We start from the raw sequence: 26365 nt of genomic DNA, 5'->3' as shown, positions 1-26365 counted from the left end.
ACCCGATTGGCTGACAGATGGCGGTAGAATGCAATCGTGATGCACATTAGAGAATCAGGCCCATTCAGCATCAGCAGTGGTTCTCAAACCTGTCCTGGGAGACCACCGGTCATTCAGGTTTTCCTGCTAATTCATTACGGTAGCCAGAAAACCCAACTGACTGGTGGTCCCCCAGGACAGGTCTTAAAAACCACTGGTTTAAAATACCCATAAGCAATGTTTAGATTCTTATACAGGTCAACATTTTACATATGGCACCAAAATTATAAAATCAATTGGCACATATTGCCCCCTCATCTCAGTCTCATTAAGGAAGACTGCATGTACTGTAATCATCAAGAGAAGGAACATCTACCTCTTTATCCAATAATTGGCTTTAGAAAATGACCTAAAAGTGTTCTAAAACTCCACAAGACAATTTGTGCAGTATTGAAAGTGCGAAACTTTTGCCAAAGACCAAAGGTTGTCTTTTGAGTTGCCATTGAATCTGGCCTTTGCCTTCCCTATAATCAGATAATATCAGATACCTGGTATCCCATCCAATAAAAATGAGTGCTTGAAACAAATACCAGAGGGTACTGAAGAGCATTTGTAGAAGGTATCGGATTATACAAGCAACTGTAATTTGAAACTAGCTAATGAATTTTACCGATGAGTTTTAGACTTGTTTTATTGGATAGCTTGCCATCCATTTCTTTAGACCGAATAAGAGTCACAAAATTACCTCCAAAGTGTTTGTTAAATGGAAAAGAAATGTGGTAATACTTCAACATGTCATGTTACTCAATAGCACAGTGCGTTAGCCCAGAGTCTGAAGTGTCACTTTGATAAAAATCAGACTAGAAAAATGCACATTAATGAAAGTTTAGGAATTGAATAGCTCTACCAGAAATGTTCATTTAAAAAAGAAAAAAATAAGCAAACAAAGGACTGTTCCTGTATAATGGACCTACATTTCTGTTAAGTTTTGTTAAATAAGTGAGATGAACTTAGGGCTCCTTTTACGAAGGTGTGCCAGCGGTTTTATCGCACGCACCGGATTAGCGCGCGCTAGCTGAAAATCTACCTCCTGCTCAAAAGGAGGTGGTAGGGACTAGCGCACGGGGCAATTTAATGCATGCTATTCCGCGTGTGGCCTGCTCAAGGTCACAGGGGACAATGTAGGCCTGAAACCACAATCATAGGGTGCTGAGGCTGTAGTTATAATTTCTGCACCACACTCTCAGACATTGTATGGTATAAAATAGCAAGGCAACCATTGTCTGATAGAGATGGCAAACATAGTTTAAGTATGATGAGACATAAAATGACAAAACATGGTATGAAACATGGAAATATGATGGCAGATAAAGGCCAAATGGCCTATCTAGTCTGCCCATCCGCAGTAACCACAATGGTGAGACAGAGCATGGTGAGCGTAGCATGGCAGAACATAGCATGGCAGGCATAGTATTACAAGCATGGCTGACAAAGTGAAACAAGACATGGAAAAAATGGTAGAAGAAGCGCGAATAGCATGGAAGACACGTGACAGCAAACATTGAGTGGCAAATATGGTATGAGAGATTGTAGCATGGTAGACATTGCATGGCAAACATAGTATGGTAAATTTGGTGTATAGTCTAGTGTATTAGGACAAAGATGGTGAACAGTATGACAAACTGTGGAAGAACATCGAGAGAGAAAACATGGTATGGTCTGGCATGGGACGAAGCACATAGCATTAAAGATTCGAGGGTCAGGCACTTTGTCAGCAGGTGAGGGGAATTTGGATATACATAGACTAATAGAGGGATACTCTAATAATTGTAAATTCTTAACACATCTTCATTTCGGCATCTCTCTCATTTCTTAGTTCGCACACCCAAGGACTGATGCTCAAAACCTAACTCTAGTGTTAAAGGTGATAGCACAGGCATTGGTGTGTTGCCCAATTCTCTAATAGTTTCATGCATTTAAATTAGGTTATTTTATATCCCCACGGCATGCTCAATAAAGAAAAAAAAAGAGCTATCAGGTGTATTTAGCGCCAGAAAAAGAACAAAACACTGCCAGGTCTGAAGAAGCATTAGAGAAGTTGGTTGAGAGAAGGGATGTTTAATGACACACCTTCTCTCCAACCAACCCAACCACTCTACCCCCAAGCTGGCTTCCCCAAAAGCCCTAACCCTAGTGATCCAATCAGACCCCACTACCCCAGGCAGGCAGACAGGTCCAGAGCCTAGAACCCCAGGCAGGCCTGACCCTTACCCTGAAATCCTTCCAGAGGCAGGCCCAGAAATACCCACCAGCAACACCAACCCCCCCCCCCCATGCAGGCCCAATCTTGACACGAGAATCCCCCAGCAGACCCAACCCTGGCACCACCCCCTCCCTGAGGCAGGTCTAGAAGCCCACCTCATGGTCCTCTACATACCTTAATGAAACTGTTCACTACATCTAGAGGCTCATTTAGGAGAGAGGAGTTTTGCAAAAAATGTATTCATCCATACTTGTGTTTATAATTATCATGCACTCAATGTTCGGGACTCTTGAGGAAGGCTATTACAGCTGAAATATGGACCGTGTTGGGTCCATGCTATTGTTGCTTCATGTGGATGAACTTGTATCCTAAATAAATCCAATGAACTTTATTAAGATTGTTCTTCTATGTGGATGAATGTGTACCTTACACTTGCATCAAGAACATCTATTCCACAGCTTTTATTTATTTTTGTATTTTTTTTTGGAACTCCCTTTTTACTGTGGAATTACTATTTTGTTTTGCTTTTGTGTGCTACTTGAGTGATGGATAACAGGAATGGGCTGTAATTTGCAAAAACAAGGGAAAGTTAACAACACATCTGATATCATCGCATGTCGTCAAAACCTAAAAAATGAGCATGAAAGAATATCACGCCTTTTCCTTTAAGTACTCTTTTGAAAAAGTAGCCCTATTTGTAAAAAGGAAACACTTTCCCAAAAGAGTGCACACTCTTTTTCCAATCGTGCATGCACAAATCATCTCGTTTGCATGAAGCACTGCACATGTGTGCACAGTACATGGATGCACATGCTATTGGGAAAAGAAAGCACATTCTTACAGAAAGAGTGCGCCCTGTATGACTTTGCTTCCATGATGAGAAAAATAAATGCACAAACAAAAATGAGCGAATCAAACATATCTGGAAACGACGCGAGAAGCAACGCAAACTTGGAGGAAATTCAAACTGAAGCAGTAAATAGAAATAAATCAAAAACAAAACAAGAGATAAGATTATACCCTTTTTAATGGCCTAATAATATATTTTTAAACTAGGTTTTGAAGTCAGTGCCTTCTGCTTCAGTTCTTGAGGCGGGAAAGAGCTCACATTTCCCAAGCGATGATATAACACAATGAACCTTTGGGGCACCAATGCACCTCATTAAGGAACAGGCCACTAGCAGACAACATCATCAGAGGGTTCTTCTATAGCCGTCCCTTCTTCCATGACAGCCCCAGGCACTGATTGGCCTAGTGACAGGCCTTACAATCTCTTCTTTATTTCAACCACTGGAGCAGAGTTTCAGAAGAAAGCAACCTATTAATTAGTCGACTTACATTGTTGCTTTGTAAATAACTTCATACTAGAACACCTGTAAAGGAACTGCCGGGGTTCTACCTGGTTTAGAATGTTTGATCAATTAAAGTATCTCAAAAATGGACCCTTTATGCAGTGGTTGCAGTATTTTTGTCACAGTTCACATGACAGCTCACCCCTTTTCGACATTTAATTCAAGAGCTGTTAGCAAAAGCATATCCATGCAACTTTTTTCTTACAGTATATATTATATATATATATATATATATAGCACACATGCCTTTGTTATTAAAAATTTTCTGCCATTACTTAATATATACAATATAGTCAGAAGTATCCAGTCCACTAGCAGTTTATTTGTACTGCTTTATCTCCAGATCCGCAGCATTGATTTACAAGTTTGCTTTTTATTGTTATAGACTTTCTGCTTCTTAACCTTACCGCTATTCTCCAGTAGCCAAAAGAAGCCCATTCTACTCATCTTCAGCCTCAGGTGATCTACTCTTGTTTCGAGGTATACTGTTCACGGGAAATTCACCAAAGCATAGCAGCTAGTGGATTTTAAGTAATTATTTTGGTCCGGGGGAGGGGTGGTGGCAGGGAATCTATCTGAAAGGTTTCATTGTAACAGAGGCAATTATTGCATTTATCTGTAAACAATGGGGCATCATTCTGTTACGCCAGCTGACTCTCTCAAGCAAAACATCCTGTGATAAAAGTCACTGATGCCTGGCATCTCCGAGAATGAAAGTTCACCTGCAATCTAAACAGAAAGGAGGGTGACCTGCTAGATGCTCTTATGATTGCAGCTTGGGATTTGGGAATGAAGAGGAACAATTGTGAAGTGTATAAGCGCGGGATGGCAAAGGAATAAGAGAACCCCTTTCTCTGACTCAACCGAATTTTTACAGCCCTGAAATTCATGACTTAGGCAAGCCTGTAAGGCATGAATTACAATGCCTTGCCCTCATGCACGCTGCCTTGGCCATATCATTCACCATCAGGAGTAATATAAAAAGGTGTCACCTAGGGATATGCATCCCTTAGTCTGCGTCAGTTCATTTAAGGGAGCCTTAACAATTTTACTGCATACAAAAATCAATTGCGTGTTTGGAAACTGACACAATAATGTATGCATAGTCAATATTTATTAACCACCCTTTTTCATGAAGAGATTCACCCAAAGTGGTTTACAATTCATTAAATAGTAATCAGGTACTCTTAACTGTTTTCCCTATCTATCCCAGCTGGCTCACAACTGTGGTACCAGGAACAATGGATTGTTAAGTGGTTTGCCCGGAATCACAGGGAGCAGGCTGGGATCAAACTTGTAACCTCAGGGTGCTGATGCAACAGCTCTAACCAGTAGGCCACCTCTTCCACATGCATGAAAGATACATATTTAAAATGAATGCAAGAAACACATTTTTTTAAAAATTCTTTATTGATTTGCAAATTTTGACAGTGCAATACAAATATATTAAACATGAGCATTACCGGTATATATAACGCACTTAAAATACACAAAATTAATACATTAGCAATCCTTTTCTCCCTCCCTTCCTCACATAGCTATTACACTGCACATGCATATATTATTACAATATTATAGATAAATACCTTTAGCAAACCCAAATACTTTCCCTTCCCCCACCCCCTGGATGTGTAAGGAATCTGTAAAAAGGGAGATACCTGAAACAAATTTTAAAACCTCAAAACAAAATAAAAATTCAACCCCCCTTTTTTTTTTCCATGACATCCCTTTTATTATCTGCTCCTGTTCTTTTTCTAAGATTTTTCTGTGTCTTCGAATATGTCTGAAACCATCATGGAAAACACCTACATCCTTAGCTTCTTTGTTATTAATTAATTAATTCTTTTGAAATTGCATCTGTTCATCTGCTTTATTACCAGAGCATAAGAAAATAAGAGTTGCCATACTGGGACAGACCAAAGGTCCATCAAGCCCAGTATCCTGTTTCCAACGGTGGCCACCGCAGGTCACAAGTACCTGGCAAGACCCCAAAGAGCGAAACACCCCCCCAAAGCCCACCCAGACCCCAAAGTAGCCGGAGTGGGTCCTTGCACATCTGTGCATGATCAAGCCCTCTGCCGGCTCCTTTCCTGTCTGAGATTCTCGGAAAGGATGGGAACTGGCAGGCCTTTGATCATGTGCAAATGTACAAGGCCCCACTCCAGCTCAACACACAGCACTGGCCTGACTGGAAAAGAACAGGGTCGGTAAGATCAGTGCCAGTCGACCGGGGGAGGGTCAGATGTGCTGGTTATTGGGTTGGGAGATGGTAGCACTGAAGTGGCTGTCGGGCAGGGGTGACAACAAGTACAGGCTAGTAGTAGGGAGGTGGTAGGCCTGAGGCGGTTGGATGAGGTCAGGAACAGACGTTCTGGTTAGCGGTAAGGAGGTGGTAGGCCTCAGGCGGTCGGGAACAGAACTGCTGGTTAGCGAGAGGAGGGGATAATCTTCAGAGAGAGGGAGGGGGCAGAGGGAGGAAGCAAGAAAGATCAAGGCTCAAATATAAACCGAGCCCCCCCATTTTTGGGCCATTTTTTCACAGGTTTATATTTGAGTATATAAGGTATGCTAGTATTTTATAATGGAATCTGGGCACACCATTGCCATTATAGAATATGATCTCGTTGTCTAGCATTGGAGCACCTAAAAGGAGGTAACAATTTATAGATTTATCCCATTAGGGACATATTCTACATATAGCACCTAAAAAATTTGGATCAATTAAAATGATGCTTAGTGTGATTCTACAAGGTGTGCATACATTTTATATAATTACATTTAGTGCCTGTATGCACTACATAACTTAAATGCAGGCATTTAGGTCAGCTAAAACCAGGCCTAAATGCCTGTGCCTAAGCTGTGAGCAGATTGGGTATATTGTATATTCTATAACAATGAATATAACTTTTAGGAATGTCCTTGATCTACCCCGGCCACGTCCCCTTTGCAACTGGCACATACTTTTTATAGAATCGTGCTTTCCAAGTTGTGCATAAAACTTTTAATTAGTGTCAATTAATTGACAGTTATTGGCGCCAATTAGGTCAATTAATCAATTAAGCTGTGCAGGTAGATTAGCTACTTGCAAGTGCGTGCACAACTTCAGGTGCCATATACAGAATTTGGGGATTACTATATTCATTTCTTACAGATAGTGACATACTTTTCACACAGAGAAAGAAGTGGGCTTTATTTTCACTTTTCACTTGGCTTATCTTAGGTAAATATATACAGTATGTGAAGCCCCATTTTGGACAGGGAATCTAGTTTGGAAATGAAATGTCCAAGATGGGGCATTCACAATTTCCAATCTAGTTTTATAAAAGGTCAGCTGTGGAAAAGATGGGCTGTGGGAAAGATGTCCATTTCCTGAAGTGTGCAACCGGGAACAACCACATATGAAAAAATACACCTACAAAACCAACTCATGGCATCAAGTGAGAGCTTGTACTTACACTTGTAAGGGACGATTTTTGCAAACTATACATGGAAGTAAGCCGCTTACATATTTAAGTGCTGTATTTCAAAAAGCTACACGTCCGATAGTGGCCAATTGAGGATCCAAGTGCCTAAAGTTCAATTTTTAAAATTTTCAGGTTATGTTAAATACCAGAAAGTTGAGCACAATTCTTCCCTCAGACTCTGGAGCCCTGGTCAAAACAAGCAGTTAACACAACTGCCTCAGCACGCTTGTGTTTGTGAGTTCAGTTCTCACTGCAGCTCCATGTGACTCTGGGCAAGTCACTTAACACTTCATTGCCCCCCCAGGTACAAAATAGGTAGCTGTCTGAAATATGTAAACCACTTTGAATATGTAAATCACACACAAAAAGCAGTATATGATATTCCTTACACTGTATATGTGCATGACTCAAAGGAGGTTCAAAAGCCTACAGGGAATTACTGTATTTTTCTAATATACTGGTTATTTACATGTAAAATGCCATACAAAGGTTCCGAAATGAACTCCTTAAGCTCTAACTCAGAGATATTAACATTGCATCAACATTTTATGCACATTGCAGGTAACAAAGCCTCCTAGAACAGAATCTTTCAAATTTAGGTTTTAGAAGAGCTGAGAAAGAGAGACAGACAGAGACTGAATAGATTCAGGATGACCAGAGCTCTTATCTCCCTGCTCCATGAGGAGGTGTGTGGATGTTTGGCATCCCATAGCTATCAATTTCTTAGCTTGGTGTTGAGGTGAAAGTGATGATAAAAGTGCATTATCTGACTACCAACTCCTCCCAGAGTGTGTGGCTGGAGAGATGGCTGTCATCATTATATGCTCATTATAGTCCATTTGCTGCTATTCAGGTTTCCAGGGAGCTTTTCTCCAAACAGAGGACATTATATACAGTATTCAACTCACCCTCCTGCAAAACCATTTCTCACATTATACTTTCTGGCCTCCAAATAGGTTAAACAATCCCAATAGTACTTTGATCTGTCTATTCTATGTATACTAGATAAATAATGTGTGAGTAGACATACTACTGGTATTTAATCAAGTTATGCTAAAGGCATATAATTAGGGAAAGCCATAGAAATGAGTATTGTTACTTTATTTCAGCTTGTCAGTATTAGGTATATTTATTAAGTGGTGTTTACATGTGTTAACCACAGAATTTGGAGACTTAACATGTTAACACATATTATTGGTATGTTTATACCATCACTACTGGAAAGATGAGTGTGGGCCTAGTGAGAATCAGTGAATTGCACTGGACTGGATTTGGGGACTTCAGCTCAGATGACTACAACATGTATTTCTCAGGCAATGAGACTGAAAGGAGAAAGAGAGTTGCCATTGTAGCCAACAAAAGGATCGCAAGATGCATACAGAGCCCCCAGAACATCAAAGATAGGGTCATGTCCATCCGCATCGGATGGAAGCCTCTGAATGTGATCATCATCCAAGTCTATGCCCACAGCAGATGCGTCAGAGTAGGACATTGAGGACTTCTATGCCCAGGTCAAAAGTGCACTCAATAGAACCCCAAGAAAGGACATCATCTACATTATGGACGACTTCAAAGACAAAGTTGGAGAAGGAGAGGATGCAGCAGTGGTTTGTCTAGGGGAGTGGAATGTAGCTGGAGACTGCTTTGTGCAGTTCTACCAAGAGATCAAGCTTAGAATCACCAACACCTTCTTCACCCAGCCAAAGTGGCACCTCTGCACCTGGACATCTCCAAATGGACAGAATCGCAACCAAATTGACTACATTGTCTGCCAGCAAAAATGGAAGGGATCAATTTTCTCTGCAAAAACACTACCAGGCTGATCACCAACTCTTTGTAGCCAAAGTTAGGGTCAGACTATGCAAGATCAAGCAACCAGACATGCAGAGGAAGTTTGATGTCAGTGAGATCCCTGTGCGGTATGCAATTGAAGTGAGTAACAGGTTCAACCTGCTCAGGCAGGAAGGAGGGGGCACAGGCGTATTGTGTGGAAAAGATCAAAGGAATCATCACTGAAACTGTTCAAAGCTATGTGCCATACACAAAGTCAGTACATGGTAGGAACTGGATAGACATTTCTGGTCATTTTATCTCCAGTGGATCTAAATCATAAGGGTATGTGTTAGAGGTGTGTTTTGGGTGGGCTTAGCACATGGACGTTTTACAGCAATAATCAACTATTTTACAAAATGTCCAGGACACATTTTGGACGTTTTGGGCTAGACCTTTTTTTAAGATGAATAAGGGCCACAATATACCCAAACTGACCAGATGACCACTTGAGGGATGAAAATATGGACCTCCCACACTCCCCTAGTGGTCACTGACCCCCCTCCCACCCCCAAATATCTGTGATTGCAATAATTATATTAAGCTGGATATAAGGGGGAAGGGCATAGCACAATATGTATGAGACACCCCTTGTCTGGGGATCCTGAAAAGACACTAATACATAGATAATAAAAGATGAAGCTGAAGGATACAGTAAAATATTATTTCTTGGTTAGTATTACTAGCAAATGTTAAAGTTTTTAAATAGATGTTTGCTCCAGAATAGAGGAAGTACCTATGACCTAGAGCAGGGGTAGGCAATTCCGGTCCTCGAGAGCCGGAGCCAGGTCAGGTTTTCAGGATCTCCACAATAAATATGCGTGAGATAGATTTGCATCTCAAGGACGCAGTGCATGCAAATCCATCTCATATATATTCATTGTGGATATCCTGAAAACCTGACCTGGCTCCGGCTCTCGAAGACCGGAATTGCCAGCTCCTGACCTAGAGCAAGTGAACATGGTCAGCTTGCCTTAAATGAACATGTTATCACAAGATGTGAAATATACTGAAATAGATGAGTCCTAGCAGGTCATTGTGTCCTAAGTGAACATTTTTGTTGACAGGGGTGAAACCAATAGCATGTGATAACTAAGTTATTATTGTTGCTAGGGAAAATTATTAATGATAAAGAAGTTCAAGAAACCTCTTCTAAAAGTGCTGACATCTGAGACAAAATTTAATGCAGATCACAGAAATCCCTGGGCACTGATCTATGGTGTATTCCCCCATCTAAATAGGCAAATGATCATCAGTGCCAATGATTGTGTGCTAAGTATCACTAATTTGCACCAATTTGAATTTGCACACAAATCTTGTTATGTGCTGTTCTATAAAAATGTGTGCCCAAATCCCATAGTACGCAATCCAAAAAGGGATGTGGCTATGGGAGGTGCTTAAGTAGGTCAGGGGCATTTCTAAAATTTGCATATGGTGTTGTAGAATATCGGGGATATATGTCCAAATTGTGGGTTTCATTAGATGTAAATTTATTTTGACACCTAAGTTTGTGTATGTCTGTGGAGGGGGGGGAGGGCTAAAATCGGAACTCAGTGCTATGTAATTCTATGAGGGATGCTCACTTTCGAGTGCCAATTTTTTTGTGACAATTTTTGAATGCTGTTTCCTGAATATAGTGCAAAATGTTACAGTTGTTCAAACATTGGTAGATCAGTATCCCTTAAATAATTTGGTGATTTTCCTAATAGGTTTCCTGTGGTTCTTGTATGAATCCATGTTTTCTGTGAAAATCAATTCAGGCTGAAATCTGCCTGGACTAAGTAAAATAGCAAGGTGTTTACTCACCTTTAGCAATACAATATACAGCCTAAAGCTGAAAAAGGTTTACTATCAAATACGATTTCCTAATCTTTATGAAACTGCAATGTCAGTACAACCAAAGAACTTGCCATTGCAAAATCCAACAGTTAATTTGCAAATGCAATGACATTTTATTTCTAGTTAAGATTTATTGGAATATAATCCTTCTTTAGATTTTCTTTGATATTGCACAAGTCTTTATCTTTCTCTCTCTATAGCAATTAAAATGGTACATGCATGTTTTATGTAAACAATCTCGTTCCCAAAAGAAAACTTCTTTTGTTTGTTTTCATAAAATCCAGGACAAAATATATACAACCAAATCTTTTTATACCTTGCCAATAAAAACAGTAAAAAAAATGATGTAAATAAAAGTAAAATAAAATTTGAATCACAAGAATTCTAAGCAAATATTAAAAGAAAAAAACATGAAAGACAACATATCTTGCAAATATATATATATATATACTAGTCTTTAAGCCCGTTACATTAACGCAGGGCTGCCCAAGTCCGGTCCTCGAGATCTACTGGCAGGCCAGGTTTTCAGGATATCCACAATGAATATGCATGAGAGAGATTTGCCTGCACTGCCTTCTTGGTATGCAAATCTCTCTCTCATGCAAATTCATTGTGATTATCCTGAAAACCTGGCCTTTCAGTAGATCTCGAGGACCGAACTTGGGCAGCCCTGCATTAACGGGTGCTAGAATATGTGTGTGTGTGTGTGTATTTCTTTCTTTCTCTCTTTCTCTCCTTAGCCTGTTTCTGTATTTCTTTCTTTCTGTCTTTCTTTTTCCTCGGCTGTCCACCACTACCCCTTGCCTGCTCCCCCTGTCCATTCTCCCTTCCTTTTTCTTCCCCTGTGTCCACCACCACCCCTTCACTGGTCCCCTTATCCAGCAGCAGCTCTTCTCCCTTTGTTTTAACTCCCCCCTGTCCAGCAGCACCTCTTTCCTGCTCCCCTTGTCCAGCAGTAGGACTCCCTTCCTTTTTTTGCCCCCCCCCCGGTCCATCAGCACCTCTTCCCTTGTCCAGCAGTAACTCTTTTCTTTTTCCCCTGTCCAGCAGTAGGCCTCCCTTCCTTTTTCTTCCCCCCCCCCCCGTCCATCAGCACCTCTTCCCTTATCCAGCAGCAACCCTTAACTCCACCGACATCTGCCTAAAGCCACCGTGGCCTGCAGGCACCGACAGCCTCTGCGGCCTGCTCCCACTCCCTCCTCGCCGTCGCTTGCCGTGCCTTCCCCCCCCCTGGGAAGCTTCGTTTCCGGCTTCGGGATCCTCCTGTCTGTGGGCCGCCCGCCCACCCGTGTTTCACTTGAAAGCCGACGCCGCAGCTCCTCTCTCGATCCCCGCCTGGTGCAGTTCGAGAGAGGAGCTGCGGCGGGCGGGTGAGGAGGGTGAGAAGATCCTGGCAGGTGCGCCTGTGCCCCCCCTCCCCCTCCAAATCAGCGGCAGACTCTGGCGGTGAGTGACGGCGAGGGGGGAGTGTCTCCGTGTTCTGGCCTGCCTCCTTGTTTGAAAATCGAATTTGGCACGGAGGCACACCTCACGCCACCAGGAATCACGCTCTTTGAAAAGCGCGTGCGTGCTTAGCCTTTTATTATTATTGATGATGATGATAGTAGTTAAAATCTCTTAAAAGAAAGCAACCTATCTATATATAATTGAAATTTTCAAAGCTATTCATGCTAGTAGATAGTGCTTGCAGAGATCCAAAAGACCTTACAAACTCTAAAAATGTCAGGTAGTCCACTTGATGCGATCCCCCCAACTATTATAAAATTATATTTCTCTATACTCTGCCCATTTATGCATAATATGATTCAGCAAAGTCTTTCAACTGGTTTTATGCCTAAAAAATGGAAGGAGACATCCATTTGACACAAACCAAAACAAGCTAATATCCCCTTTGATGACTTTTCTAGCTATTGATCAATAACCAATCTTCTGTTTATAGCTAACCTTACAGAAAAAAATCATATTCAAACAATTATCATCCTTTCTTGAAAAGACAAACACATTGCATCTGAATCAAACAAGATTTAGACCTCATCATTCTACCGAACTCTCATTACTAGGTCTCACTACTTTAATCAGATACTTTCTTGATCATAGAATATCCGTTCTTCTAATCTCCCTAGATTTAACAGCAGTTTTTAATATTATTGACCATTCTCTACTGTTGTAGAGACTTCAAACAACGGGCATAGCAAGAACTGTACTAGAATCTCATAGGGGGGGGGGGGGGGTAGTGTGTTGGAGGTCTGTTATGAGTGGGATTTGGGCAAACTTAGCACTTCAACATTTTGCAGTGATAGAAGATTTTCAAAACATCCAGGGCACAATTTGAGCGTTTCAGCTAGACATATTTTAAAAACAAATAAGGGACAAAAAGCTGCCCAAACTGACTGGAAGGATGAAAGCATGGACCTCCCCCACACTTCTCCAGTGGTCACTGACCCCCCTTCACTCCCCAAAGATCTGAGTGAGACAATACATATGACAGCTACAAATAGCATGGGCACTCCTAGTACAACAGCAAATAGGTGCTTGGAATAGCCTGGTGGGCAGTACAGTGGACTCCAGAGAAAGGGACCCAGGCCCATATCCCACCGTAACTAGTATACTTGTGGGGGACAGTCTGAGCCCACCAAAAACATATTTTAGCTTCATATAGGTGACACCTGCAGCCATAAGGGCTATTGGGATGTAGACAAGTGAGTTCAGTAGCTTTTAGGGGTGTTTTGGAAGGGCACAACATTCAGTGTAAGGGGATCCTGGTGAGATGTGTACCTGGCATCCTTTATATGAAATTCACAACAATGCTCCCTAAGGTGCCCTACTGCTCAGCTGGCATGTCTGTGTGGCCAGTCTAGTATAGAATATGTACATTATTGTGAATGATCCATTAGTGGGTCACGAACAGTGTGGATCATGTCAGTAGTGTTGTTCTACTACTGAGGGGTTAGATTGGGAACATCCTGAAACTTTGCGAAGATACACAACTAGAGCCAATACCTCTTGTAACTCTAGTTATGTGGTAAATATATATATTTGGGCCGCGCATCTCAACCAGCGAAGAAGAAATTTAATGAAAATAAATCTAGGATATTGCAGAATGTTATTACAGAACCCCTGGTGTCCCACTGAAAAGAGAACCAACATACCATTGAAGATATTTGGGGATGTTATTATGATGGGGAGGGACTGGGGTGATCCTAATTGTTTGTTAAATTATAAAGAACAGTGGTAGATTTTTCAACTGGTCTGCATTACCTAATGGTTTAAATGTAGACATTGATTGGATGTCTATGATTTGAAGAAGGGACTGTGGGTTCCAACTGGCTGATACTGTCGTGTGTTTTAGCATTGCAGATTTAAATAGTTTGGGACGCTGTCACCATTTTTATGGCTGTGCAGAGGAGAGAAAGTGATTGTGGATGGTACTAGCAGTGCTTTATAAGGGATTTATTATTATTATTATTTTACGAAGCCACGTTAGTAGTTTATCATGCGTAATAGCATGCACTAATTTGCTGGCTGCGTTAGCCACTACCGCCTCCTCATGAGCAGCCGGTAGTTTTTTGGCTAGCGTGGGGGTTAGCGTGCGCTAAAAAGTTGCGTGCTATAATGCCGCTAATGCGGCTTTGTAAAAGGAGCCCATAGCTTTGATATATTTCTGATTATTTTGTTTTTCAGGAGACTACTGCCCCAGTGCAGCAACCAAAACATAGCTATGTTGACAAGGGGCTCTCCTGCACAATCTCAGATAAGTTTTTGGGGTTTCATTTTTTGAACTGGATCAACTGAAGTTGCTATTGAAATTTTTCGACTAAAAAACATTTCTGCACTACAGTATATTTAAAAAAATATATTTTATTTATTTATTTTTCTATTCCGTCCTCCCAGTGGAGTTCAGAACGGTTTTACATGAATTTATTCAGATATTCAAGCATTTTTCCCCGTCTGTCCCTGCGGGCTCACAATCTATCTAATGCACCTGGGGCAATGGGAGGATTAAGTGACTTGCCCAGGGTCACAAGGAGCAGCGTGGGTTTGAACCCACATTCCCAGGGTGCTGAGGTTGTAGCTTTAACCACTGCACCATCACATGGACTGATGACGAGGTGCTAGAATGCTTTTAGAAGCTGAAAATCAATGTACGTAGTTCAACAGTAGCCACTTCTGAGGGTCCTTATATATAAAGAATTATAGGTGGTAGGGTAGCAGTTTTGTGATATTAGAAGTACCCTACATTTATATAAACTTTCAATTTCATAAACGCTAGTTGTTCTGGCATTCATAGATTCTTTCAAGTTTCAAGTTTCTTAAAATTTGATATACCACGTTATCATTTATTTCAAGGTGGTTATACATTTTAAAATAGGGTAAAACTAGATACTACAATTTAACATAACTTTAACAAAATAAACATACACGTCTGGACAAATGGGTATGAGTGGAAAAAAGGGGAGAACTACAATGATTAAAGAAAAGTAAGATAAAAAGGTATAAACAAAAGGATGGGGTTAAAAACAAGTAAGTCCAATATAAACGGACTCATAAAAGATAACAATTTTTTTTTTAATCCTTAAAAAGACATTTACACTTGAAAAGCATCTTTGAAAAGGAATGTCTCAAGAAAAGATTTAAATTTCTCAAGATTAGTTATCTCAGAGCATTTGGTGCCGAATTCCAGAGGGTAGGGGCAGGGCAGGATTAATTCATCGAGGGCCCCTAGGCACACAAATACACTGGGCCCCAGGTCCTGCCCCACCCCACCATGTGCCCAGGCAGAAACAGGAAGCTGTGTCAGAGAGAAGCTCTGGGTAAGCAGCACCGCTTGCAAAATAACAGTTCCCGTTGCCTTTCTTACCCGCTTTGCTTGCTTGTCTTACTTTCCGTAGATGGGGTGGGGCTGCGTTGCTGATCGGGGGGGGGGGGGGGGTCCGTGTTGCCGATCGATACTGGAGGGGCCCATCACTGTTTGGAAAAATCAATGTTGATGCCCTCCTTCATCGGGCCCCCCTGACCATTTCAGGCCCTAGGCATTTGCCTACTGGGCCTATTGGTTAATCCTGCCCTGGGTAGGACAACTACTGAAAATCCATATCATATGTACTGCACATACATTGACAGTCTTAAACAATCAATACAACATTATTACTGACATTTGACATATCTACTTGTCATAGTAAGATACTTTTGACCGAAACATGGATCTGTATCAAGTCACTTTTAAATTCTAATGAATAAACCTGAGGCTCCTTTTATCAAGCCGCGCTAGTGGTTTAACGCGTGTAATAGTGTGCATTAAACCGCCGGCCCGCACTAGCCGCTACCACCTCCTCTTGAGCAGGCAATAGATTTTGGCCAGCGCAGGGGTTAGCGCGTGATGAAAAGTCACGCACGTTAACCCCGCTAGCGCGGCTTGATAAAAGGAGCCCCTGGTTTGAAACCGTGAGACCATTGTCTCAGCTCTACTTTTGACCTTGATCTTTAGCGAATGCTAATGCAGGATTTTTACATGCATAAAACCCATTTCTAGCATGCCCAGGAAATAGGGTAATTTAAAATATTTTTCTTTCAAGTTGTGTGCTAATGTTTGCATTAATGCTTGTAACTTGAAAAAAAATTGATGGAGTTGTATTTACCGCTTCCTATTTAGGGAATTCTAAGTATGAATGTGTTAACCATTGAGCGAATGATAATTCAAACATTCTAGCAGGATTTTTCTCTTTTTTTACAACTGCAGTAGCTGGTGAGATACTAAAATGGCTATTTTCAAAATTGACTTTCTAGATATCTTTCTGGTCATTTTGTCTCCACTGCTTCTAAATCTTAAGTGAGCATGTTAGAGGCATGTTATGTGCGGGTTAGGACTTGGTTATTCTGCAGGGATAATCAAACTATTAACAAAATATCCAGGACACCGTTTAGACATTTGGGGTTAGACCTGTTTTTAAAATGAATAAGGGTCAAAAAGGTATCCAAACTAACCAGATGACCCCTGGAGAGATTAAAGCATGGCCCCCCCTTTACTCTCACAGTGGTCACCAACTCCATCCCACCACCTAAATGTATGAAAGAAACAGTACATTTCAACCTGTATTACAGCTTCATATAACCACACAAACACAGGTCAGCAGATCAGAGGGGTACTCTAAGGGGTACTGTAGTGAACATCACATTAAAAATTCCCAGATACACGTCATTATAACCTCCTTATATTGTATGTGAGCCCTTTAAAACTCACCCAAAACCTACTGTACCTATATAAAGATGACACTTGTAGGCATAAGGGTTATTATAGTGATGCACAGGTGGGTACAGTAAGTTTGGGATGGGTTTTGAAGGAGTGTGTTGTGCAGCGGTTAGAGCTACAACCTCAGCACCCTGAGGTTGTGGGTTCAAATCCCTGGCTGCTCCTTGTGACCCTGGGCAAATCATTTAATCTCCCCATTGCCCCAGATAAACTAGATAGAGTTTGAGCCCACCGGGACAGATAGTGAAATATGATAAAGTACCTGAATGTAAACCCACTTAGGCTATAAGTGGTATATAAATTTTAAAATATATCTTTATATAAGCAGGTTATAGTAACATGAGCACCTCAAACTTTTTAATATGATGTTCACTGCAGTACCCCATAGAGTGCCCTTCTGCTCTGTTCAATTGTCTTTGTGGCCAGTCTGCTGGCTACTTTGATCAATTTGTTATTGAACCGCTCATAACCCCGCTCAACTGCTGTAAACCACTTGTAACCTTGTTTAATTGATGTGAACCGCCTAGAACTCTTCCGGGTATGGCGGGATACAAAAATAAAGTTATTATTATTATTATTATTATTACTTGGACTTTTCAATTGCTTGTTTTTGTGCATTTTTCGGTGACGGGACTAAATCACGCGAGACAACGGCGCGCCAACAACTGAGCGCAGACAACTGAGCGCAAGGTTGACGGCGCGCCGAACAAAAGCACTATTTTAAAGGGCTCCGACGGGGGTTATGTGGGGGAACCCCCCATTTTACTTAATAGACATTGCGCTGGCGTTGTGGGGAGCTTGGGGGGGGTTGTAACCCCCCACATTATACTTAAAACTGAACTTTTTCCCTAAAAAACAGGCAAAAAGTTTGGTTTCAAGTATAATGAGGGGGGTTACATCCCCTAAACCTCCCACAACGCCAGCGTGATGTCTGTTAAGTAAAATAGGGGGGTTCCCCACCAACACCCCCCGTCGGAACCCTTTAAAATAGTGCTTTTCTTTGGCGCGCCATCAACCTTGCGCTCAGTTGTCTGCGCGCCGTTGTCTCTGAACCCATTTTTCATTTAGTTGTTTTCATCTTCAAAAATGGCCAAAAAAGATAGATACACTAAGGACCAAAATGTCTAGATAGGTCATAAAAAAAAAAAAGTAGATGTTTTGCAGTTTCAGAAATGAACATTTTCTCTATTGGATTTCTGGATGTCTTTCCCAAGGCGTCCAAACTCAGACTGAGACGTCCTATTGAAAAAGCCCCATCTACGCTATATAAATATAGAATGAAAGAAAGTCACTAAAATATAACAAATTAGCCTGAGACACGATACCCATAAAAAGTAATCCAGCCTTTGTGTTCCCCTTTTATCTCACAAAACAAAGCTCCAGCAACAGAACATTCTGACATAGGTCCTAGGGTACTAAAATACAAATCTACTGTTTTAGCCATATAATAGAAAAGTAAGCTAAATATAATTTCCAGCTACAAAGGTCTTCCTTGTGTCATTGCATTATAATTAATTTCTCTTATATACTTGAATCCCTAAACACTAGCTGCCACGTAAAACTGATGATATAATATTACTTTTATAGAGTCTCAAAAAAAGATGAATCATGCACCCATAAAAGAGAGGCTATATTCCCAATTACGTAAACATAGCTTTTTAAATGCTTATGAAACATTTGCCTGTAGGTCATTATTGTTTTCCTTTTTTTTGGGGGGGGGGGCATTCTTTTTAGTCAATGTCATGAAATTATAAGAAGCTGTCACAACCATAAAATAAATAATATATGTTCAGCATGTGACGCTAACCATTCTCATTAACCCTAACACATTTCATAAAGTTTGCCTGAAAACCTAAGTAACATATGGCATGGTATTATAGTTCTATTATTTGCCTGTTCTATTCTTACTATTGATATAATCTAATTGACTAATTCCACATTCATCTCACTGTTCCAATTACATTTGGTCATTTTACTATTTACTTACACTTCCATATTTGCAGTTTTGTGGTCCGCGGTTTCGTTTATTTGTGGGGTTTTGATTGAAGGCCCCGCCCCCAAATTTACATCACAGGAAATTGCTGCTCCCAGCGTTGCACAGAGAATTATAGCTGGACATGTTTTTGAGCTAGGTGCCTAACTTAGGTTCAGGTTTTTAGGCAAAGAAAACCCTGGCATAAACTGAATGCACCTAAAGTTAAGATACCTAGGGCTCCTTTTACTAAGCTGCGGTAGCGTTTTTAGTGCGCGCTGCAGATTAGCACGCGCTAACCCCCACGCTAGAGCGGAAAAACTGATGCCAGCTCAATGGAGGCATTAACGTCTAGCGTGCGTGCTAAAACCGCTAACACAGCTTAGTAAAAGGAGCCCCTAGCGACATCTAAATTTTAGGCAGCTCTAAGTGTGATTCTATACAGTTAGGGTTACCAGATGTCTGGATTTCCACGGACATGTCCTTCTTTTGAAATCCGGCATTTTGTCCGGGTTTTGAAAAGCCTCCTCAAATCGCAGGAGCTGCATGGGTTTGGACCCACAACCTCAGGGTGCTGAGAAGTTTTAACCACTGCTAGATTTCCTAAACATTAACATGCATTAGAGGAATATGCATTTGTGAACATATATTTGGTTCCTTTGGCTGTTTAATTTAAAGTATATGCAAATCACTTGTATGCATGTAAAACTATGAATTAACACACATGCAACTGATTTCAAACATCATTAGGATCTTGTGAGCACCTAAAAATCCAAGTAGGTGAAATGAACATGAAAAATTCATTTTAAATGAACTTAAACTAAGGGTTTTTTATTTTCTTTGGGAGGGGGCAATGCATATTCCTGTTCTATTGCAAACAGTAGGACCTGAGATAAATCATACAAGTGCTAATGCACTGCAATATCACATTTTAGTAAACCTAGCTATTAGGGGTGAAGCATTGCCTTTGGATATGAATGTGAATCTATAAGCAGTCCTATCCAAACTGAGTCAATTAGGTCTGAATCAGGGAAAAGACAGACATTTGAGCTGGGTTTCAAGTGACTGATTTATACATGTTGATATGCCATCTGTTGCTACTTATATATTTGAACTCTCTTGTTTGGACGGAGTTCATTTTAAATCCAAACTAGTTTAAAAACATCTAATCCAAAATGTCAGCCACATTAACTTGTCTTACTTAGTGAGCATGCAAACATAGTTTTAAAAAGTCCTCCTATAAATACTGTTTCATTTTGATATATCACTATTGCTATTTGTTCCAGTATGAAACTTATTGTGCTATTGCTGTGAGAGGTTCCCTGTCACGTAAAATGCATTGTGAAACCAAACTGACATTTTGATGTATGAATTACTTCTCTTTATGTAAAACTGTATAAAACGTGGAAATCAATACTTCCACTTATTCAAGGCACTAAGGGACTTGGTTAACAAGTTTATCAAAATATTTCATTACCAAATATGTAAACTAGATTTGTGATGCTTTACCTTCAATGTAGTAATTGATATATCTACTGATTTACACCATTTTGGAATTTACCTATGTAGTTTCTGGGAAATTAAATGTATAGATACTTACAATAAACAGAGGTTATCAGAGAAATTCCGAGGAATGTTCTCTATCAGTGCCCAAACATCCAAACTAAGAAAAATTGGTAACTAGTGGCAGGTAAGTGACAGGACATTATAAAGCAGTTCAAAGTTTTGTAAATCTAAATTTACTTTGTAATGCAGTCCTGAATCCCATGCACTTTGTCACATTGTATTTTTCCAAGCTAGGAAAAGACTGAATGGGTATGAGACTGTAATTCAAAGCCAATTCAAGTGCTACTTTGCTAAAGATATGACAAAGCACTTATATAGTTAATGTCACCATAACAAGATATCATCTTGAAAAGCGAAGTGTTCCCATGGGACAAGAGCATAAATATGCATGAATGCCCTTTTTTAAACCAGAAAAAAAAACCCAAACATAAGTCTCTGTTCATTTTTCTGGAGATATATTTGTAAGAGTACAAAATATAGAGTAGAATTTTAGAAAGGACATCCAACAAAATGTATGGATGGGAACTGGAGAGAGAGAGAGAGAGAACAGAGGTTGGGTGACAGCAGGAGGGGGAACGAGAGAAGGCAGATGCTAGATTGGATGAACAGAGTTGAACAGAGGCTAGATGGAAGAGCTGAGAAATGGAAAAGAGAGACAGAGGGTAGAGGCTAAATGGAACAGAGGAAAAGGAGGGCAGATGTTGGACGGAAGAAGAAAGAGGACATTCTGGATGGAAGGGGGAGGGAATGACCAGAAAGAAAGAAGGAGAGAAGGAAAGAAGAAACAAGGGGAGAAGCTGAACATGAGGAGAGAAAGGGACATAGAGATATGATGCTGGACATGGAGAGGGGACTAGAGTCAGAGAGGGGTGCTGCTGGACAGGGCAAGAATAAAGGTACAGAGATATGAGATGCTCAACATGGCAGAAAGATGGGGGAGGGTCACAGTTGGGAGTTGAATGATGGACATGGACAAATGCCAAAAACAAGAGACCCTGGAAAAAGACAAAAGAAAGCAGAAACAAGAGACTGGGACCAACATAATTAAGAAAATTATAAGACCAGACAGCAAAGATAGAAATATACATTTTATTTTCTATTTATTGATTGTAGCCTTAAAGAACTGAATTGAAGTGAATAAAAAAAATTGATTCATATGAGTGAATTGAATCAAATTGAATCAAAAACTTTTTGTCTGGTGTGCACAGCCAATTTGCATGCACAACTTAATTGGTCAATAGGCCTAATCAGTGACAATAATTGGCAATACCTCTATAAAAACTATGCACCAGTTCTAGTCAGGGCAGGATTAATTCGTCGAGGGCCCCTAGCATACAAGTACACTGGGCCTGCCCTGCCCCAACCCACCATGCGCCCAGGCGGAAACAAGAAGCTACATCAGAAGGAAGCTTTTGGCAAGCAAAATTACAGTTCCCGTTACCTTTCTTACCCACGTTGCTTGCTTGTCTTACTTTCCGTTGATGGGGGGCCGTGTTGCTGATCGGGGGGGGGGGGGGGTCCACATTGCCGATTGGGGGGGGGCCCATGTTGCCAATCGATGCTGGAGGGGCCCATTGCCATTTGGAAAAAGAAATGTTGATGCCTTCCTTCATCGGGCCCTCCTGACCATTTCGGGCCGTAGGCACGTGTCTACTGGGCCAATTGGTTAATCCTGCTTTGGTTCTAGTGTGTGAATTTGAAAAAGGGGTGTATCCAGAGTAGGGGCATGGGCATATCACCTAATCTGCACACAACTTAGATGCAGACATTTAGGCCTGATTTTAGTTGGCCTGAATGGGTGCGCCTAAAACTTGTGTGAGGCACTGTCACTTAGCATGATTCTATAAAAGGTACATGCACTTTCTAGAATCGTGCTAATCACCATTCTTGTCAGCATAGATTTTTTATTTTTTGTGGGGGAGCTATATTTAGATTCAGGCCCTTTGCACCTAATTTTGAGCATAAGCACTTACATCTGCCAAAAGGTGGTGTAAATGCTCCCCCCACTGATAGTAGTTAGCTGTGCAAATTGAATTATCACTTAATTAGCTGATTAATTTGTGCACCCAACTTTAGTTGACATATAGAGAATCTGGGGGCTACTGTACACTTTTTTTCCAACAAGGCGAGAGCTTATAAAATACAGTGGTACCATGGTTTACGAGCATAATTCGTACCAGAAGCATGCTCGTAAACCAAAATACTCATATATCAAAGCGAGTTTCCCCATAGGAAATAATGGAAACTCATTTTGATATGTTCCCACCCCCCGAGGCCAGCGGCGCTGCTCTATCCCCCCCCCACGAGAACCGGCATTGCTCCCCCTGAAGGCCCCCCCCGCGATCAGGCACCCTCCCCCCCACGATCCGGCACCCTCACCCCCCGCGATCCGGCACCCCCGCCGCGATCTGGCACCCCCACCGCCGCGATCTGAAGTCCCCCAGACCCGCCCGAACCCGCTTCTTACTTTCATCTCGGCCTCGGGACCGGCACCGGCATGTCCTGTGCGTTGGTGCCATTGCCCGAAGATTGGCCTCCTCTTCTGTGCTGGGCCTTGAGCATCTGCGCATGCTCAAGGCCTGCGAGTTCACGCTCTCTCCGAGATTCCTAAATACAGCAAGGGCACATGTAAATTTTAAGTATTCTGTAAGTGGCAGTAGCGCTCCTTCCCCCCTCATATTCCACCTATGGTAACACCCCCTTTGCATTTATTTATTTATTCTATTTATTATCCGTTTAAAAGGCCTAAGCGGCTTACAATAAAACATACATCAAATGCATAACATTGACAAACTTCAAAGTTGCATATCAGTTTTGATGCTACGATCTACCAGCATATCTTGCCATAATTCTTTATCTCTGTATCATATTAAGTACTCATGAAGGATTGTACATTATGCCACTTACGCTTGCCCTTCCAAAATAGTTTAAAGGGAAAGGGACTGGGACTTGACATACCCTCCTCTCTGTGGTTACAATTTAAGCAGTTTACATATTATATACAGGCACTTGTTTTGTACCTTGGGCAATGGAGAGGCTTAAGTTTCAAGTTTTTTCAAGTTTATTAGGTTTTTATATACCGCTTAACCAGATTATCTAAGCGATTTTACAATCAGGTACTCAAGTATTTTCCCTATATGTTCTGGTGGGCTAACGTACCTGGTGGGCTAACGTACCTGGGGCTATGGAGGACTGAGAAACTTGTCCAGAGTACCAAGGAGCTGCAGTGGGAACTGAACCCGGTTCTCCAGGTTCCCAAGCATGCAAATGGGTCTTAAATGTGGGCACCCAGTTATAAAATTACAGTACCTCCCGCATGCATACCGCATGCACTCTTTAAGAATAGTGTATACTATATGCAAATAGGGCCAGATTTAGTAAACAGTGCTCAAAAATCGGAGTTGGAAAAATATCGATACTCAGCACTTTTCTATACTCTGCGTTGAGTGCCCTTTATAAGATAGGTATGCAGCGTCAACTCCTGCCCACCCAATTTGGGCACCAGGACTTACTTCTGCTAAACCTACGTGCAGTCCCTGGGGTCAATTGTGGGCGTGCTCTAGGCGCCTGGGCCAATCAGGCCTTAGGATTAGTGGAATGGGTGGACCTGCTATGCCTAAGCCTGATTGGTCCAGGCTTCTAGAGCCTGGGCCAATCAGGCCGTAGACTTAGCGGGGATGGGCCGGGAAGGGGCGGGCCCGCCTCATTTCGACAAGGCGGGCCTGCCAGCTGGACGGCAGCAAGACCCGTCCGTCCGGCCAACAATTTAGAGGTTAGTTGGGGGGGAGGTTAGTTTGGGGGGAGGTTAGGGGGGTCATCGGGGTCGGTCGTTAGCATGTGGGGTCTGGAGGGGGTTTAGCTTTCTGGCAGGAGGGGTTGGGCACCCTGCTGCCTGCGATTGGACAGGCGGCCACTATACTTATCCCTTGCCGCGATAAGTGTAGCGGCCGCGTCTACTCTAACCCGATTCTCTAACCAGCGTCTATAACATGGACGCCGGTTACAGAATCGGGGTTAGTGTAGGCCCAATTCTGTATAGGACGCCTTTCCCGGACGACCTATACAGAATCAGGGCCCAAGTGTTGGAGAATAGCATGCAGTTAGATGCAGGCGCAAATCCTAATTGGTATAAATTAACAGCAATAATTGTTACCACCCAATTATTACTGTTAATTAGCTCATTAACCAATTAAGTTGCACATGCACCTCAGAATCACATGCAAGTTTGGCTTTTCACTGCTAACTCCCACTCACTTGTAAAGTGCCCATGTCTGTTTCTTCATTCCCTCTGCGAGAAATTCTAAACTAGTTAGTGGTGCTCGGACTAAAGAGGACTGCGAGGAATTACAAAGGGACCTGAACAAACTAGGGGAGTGGGCGACGAGATGGCAGATGAAGTTCAATGTAGAGAAATGTAAAGTATTGCATGTAGGAGGCAGAAATCCGAGGGACAGCTATACGATGGGAGGGTATTATTGAGCGATAGTACCCAGGAAATGGACTTGGGGGGTAATAGTGGACAAGACAATGAAGCCGTCGGCACAGTGTGCAGCGGCCACTAAGAGAGCGAATAGAATGCTAGGTATAATCAAGAAGGGTATTACAACCAGAACGAAAGAAGTTATCCTACCGTTATATTGGGCGATGGTGCGTCCGCATCTGGGGTACTGCATCCAATATTGATCGCCATACCTTAAGAAGGATATGGCGATACTTGAGAGGGTTCAGAGGAGAGCGACATGTCTGATAAAGGGTATGGAAAACCTTTCATACACTGAGAGACTGGAGAAACTGGGGCTCTTTTCCTTGGAGAAGAGGAGAATTAGAGGGGACATGATAGAGACTTACAAGATCATGAAGGGCATAGAGAAAGTAGAGAGGGACAGATTCTTCAAACTTTCAAAAACCACAGGAACGAGAGTGCATTCGGAAAAGTTGGAAGGGGATAGATTCAAAACCAATGCTAGGAAGTTTTTCTTCACCTAACTGGTGGTGGACACCTGGAATGCGCTTCCAGAGGGCATGATAGGACAGAGTACGGTAGTAGAGTTCAAGAAGGAATTGGACAGTTTTCTGAAGGAAAAGGGGATAGAGGGGTATAGATAGAGGAATACACAGGTCCTGGATCTGTTGGGTTGCCGCGCAAGTGGACTGCTGGGCACGATGGACCTCTGGTCTGACCCAGCAGAGGCACTTCTTATGTTTTTATGTTATGTTCTTATGTACATGTTTAATGTACAGTGTTGTATAAATGATAAGTAGTAGTAGTAGTGACCTTTATAGAATCCAGGAGATAGTGTGCATTCTTATTGGCAAAAAAAACCATTCATTTTGAAGAACCTGTCCCTACTATTTAGTCAATAAACTGGTTTCTGTGCATGTTAACATGATCATATCATTTAAGATATGGATTGCCATGCATGTGCAATTTTTTTTCTCTATCATTCATTACATGCCATTTTTAACATGCCTTTTACATTCTTCTTTTGTGCGTGTACTCCAGTCATTTTTATGATAGGTTTTACTCTATTCATCTTAATGTGTCTTGGTTTATATATACTGAATAGCCTAGCATAGATATTTCTGTACTTTAGTATGATAACCTACTCCATAGCAGCTCACATCAGTATTTTTTTAGCATGGCCTACTCATAGTGATCTTCAATATATGCTAAAATACTGTGAAGTTCTCTTTCACTTAATCTTCTCTGTTTGCAATCGCCTGAAACTCTCACATCAAAGGGAATTTGGATTGTTTAAAGAGAACCCTACAGAAGAATACCAATATGGAGAAAATTAGTCACAGCAGAACAAATGTGTATATCAGCCATTTATTATAAAAGTCTTCAGAATG

This window comes from Geotrypetes seraphini, chromosome 9 (assembly GCF_902459505.1).
Source record: "Geotrypetes seraphini chromosome 9, aGeoSer1.1, whole genome shotgun sequence".
NCBI lineage: Eukaryota > Metazoa > Chordata > Amphibia > Gymnophiona > Dermophiidae > Geotrypetes > Geotrypetes seraphini.
This window is presented reverse-complemented; position numbering follows the sequence as displayed.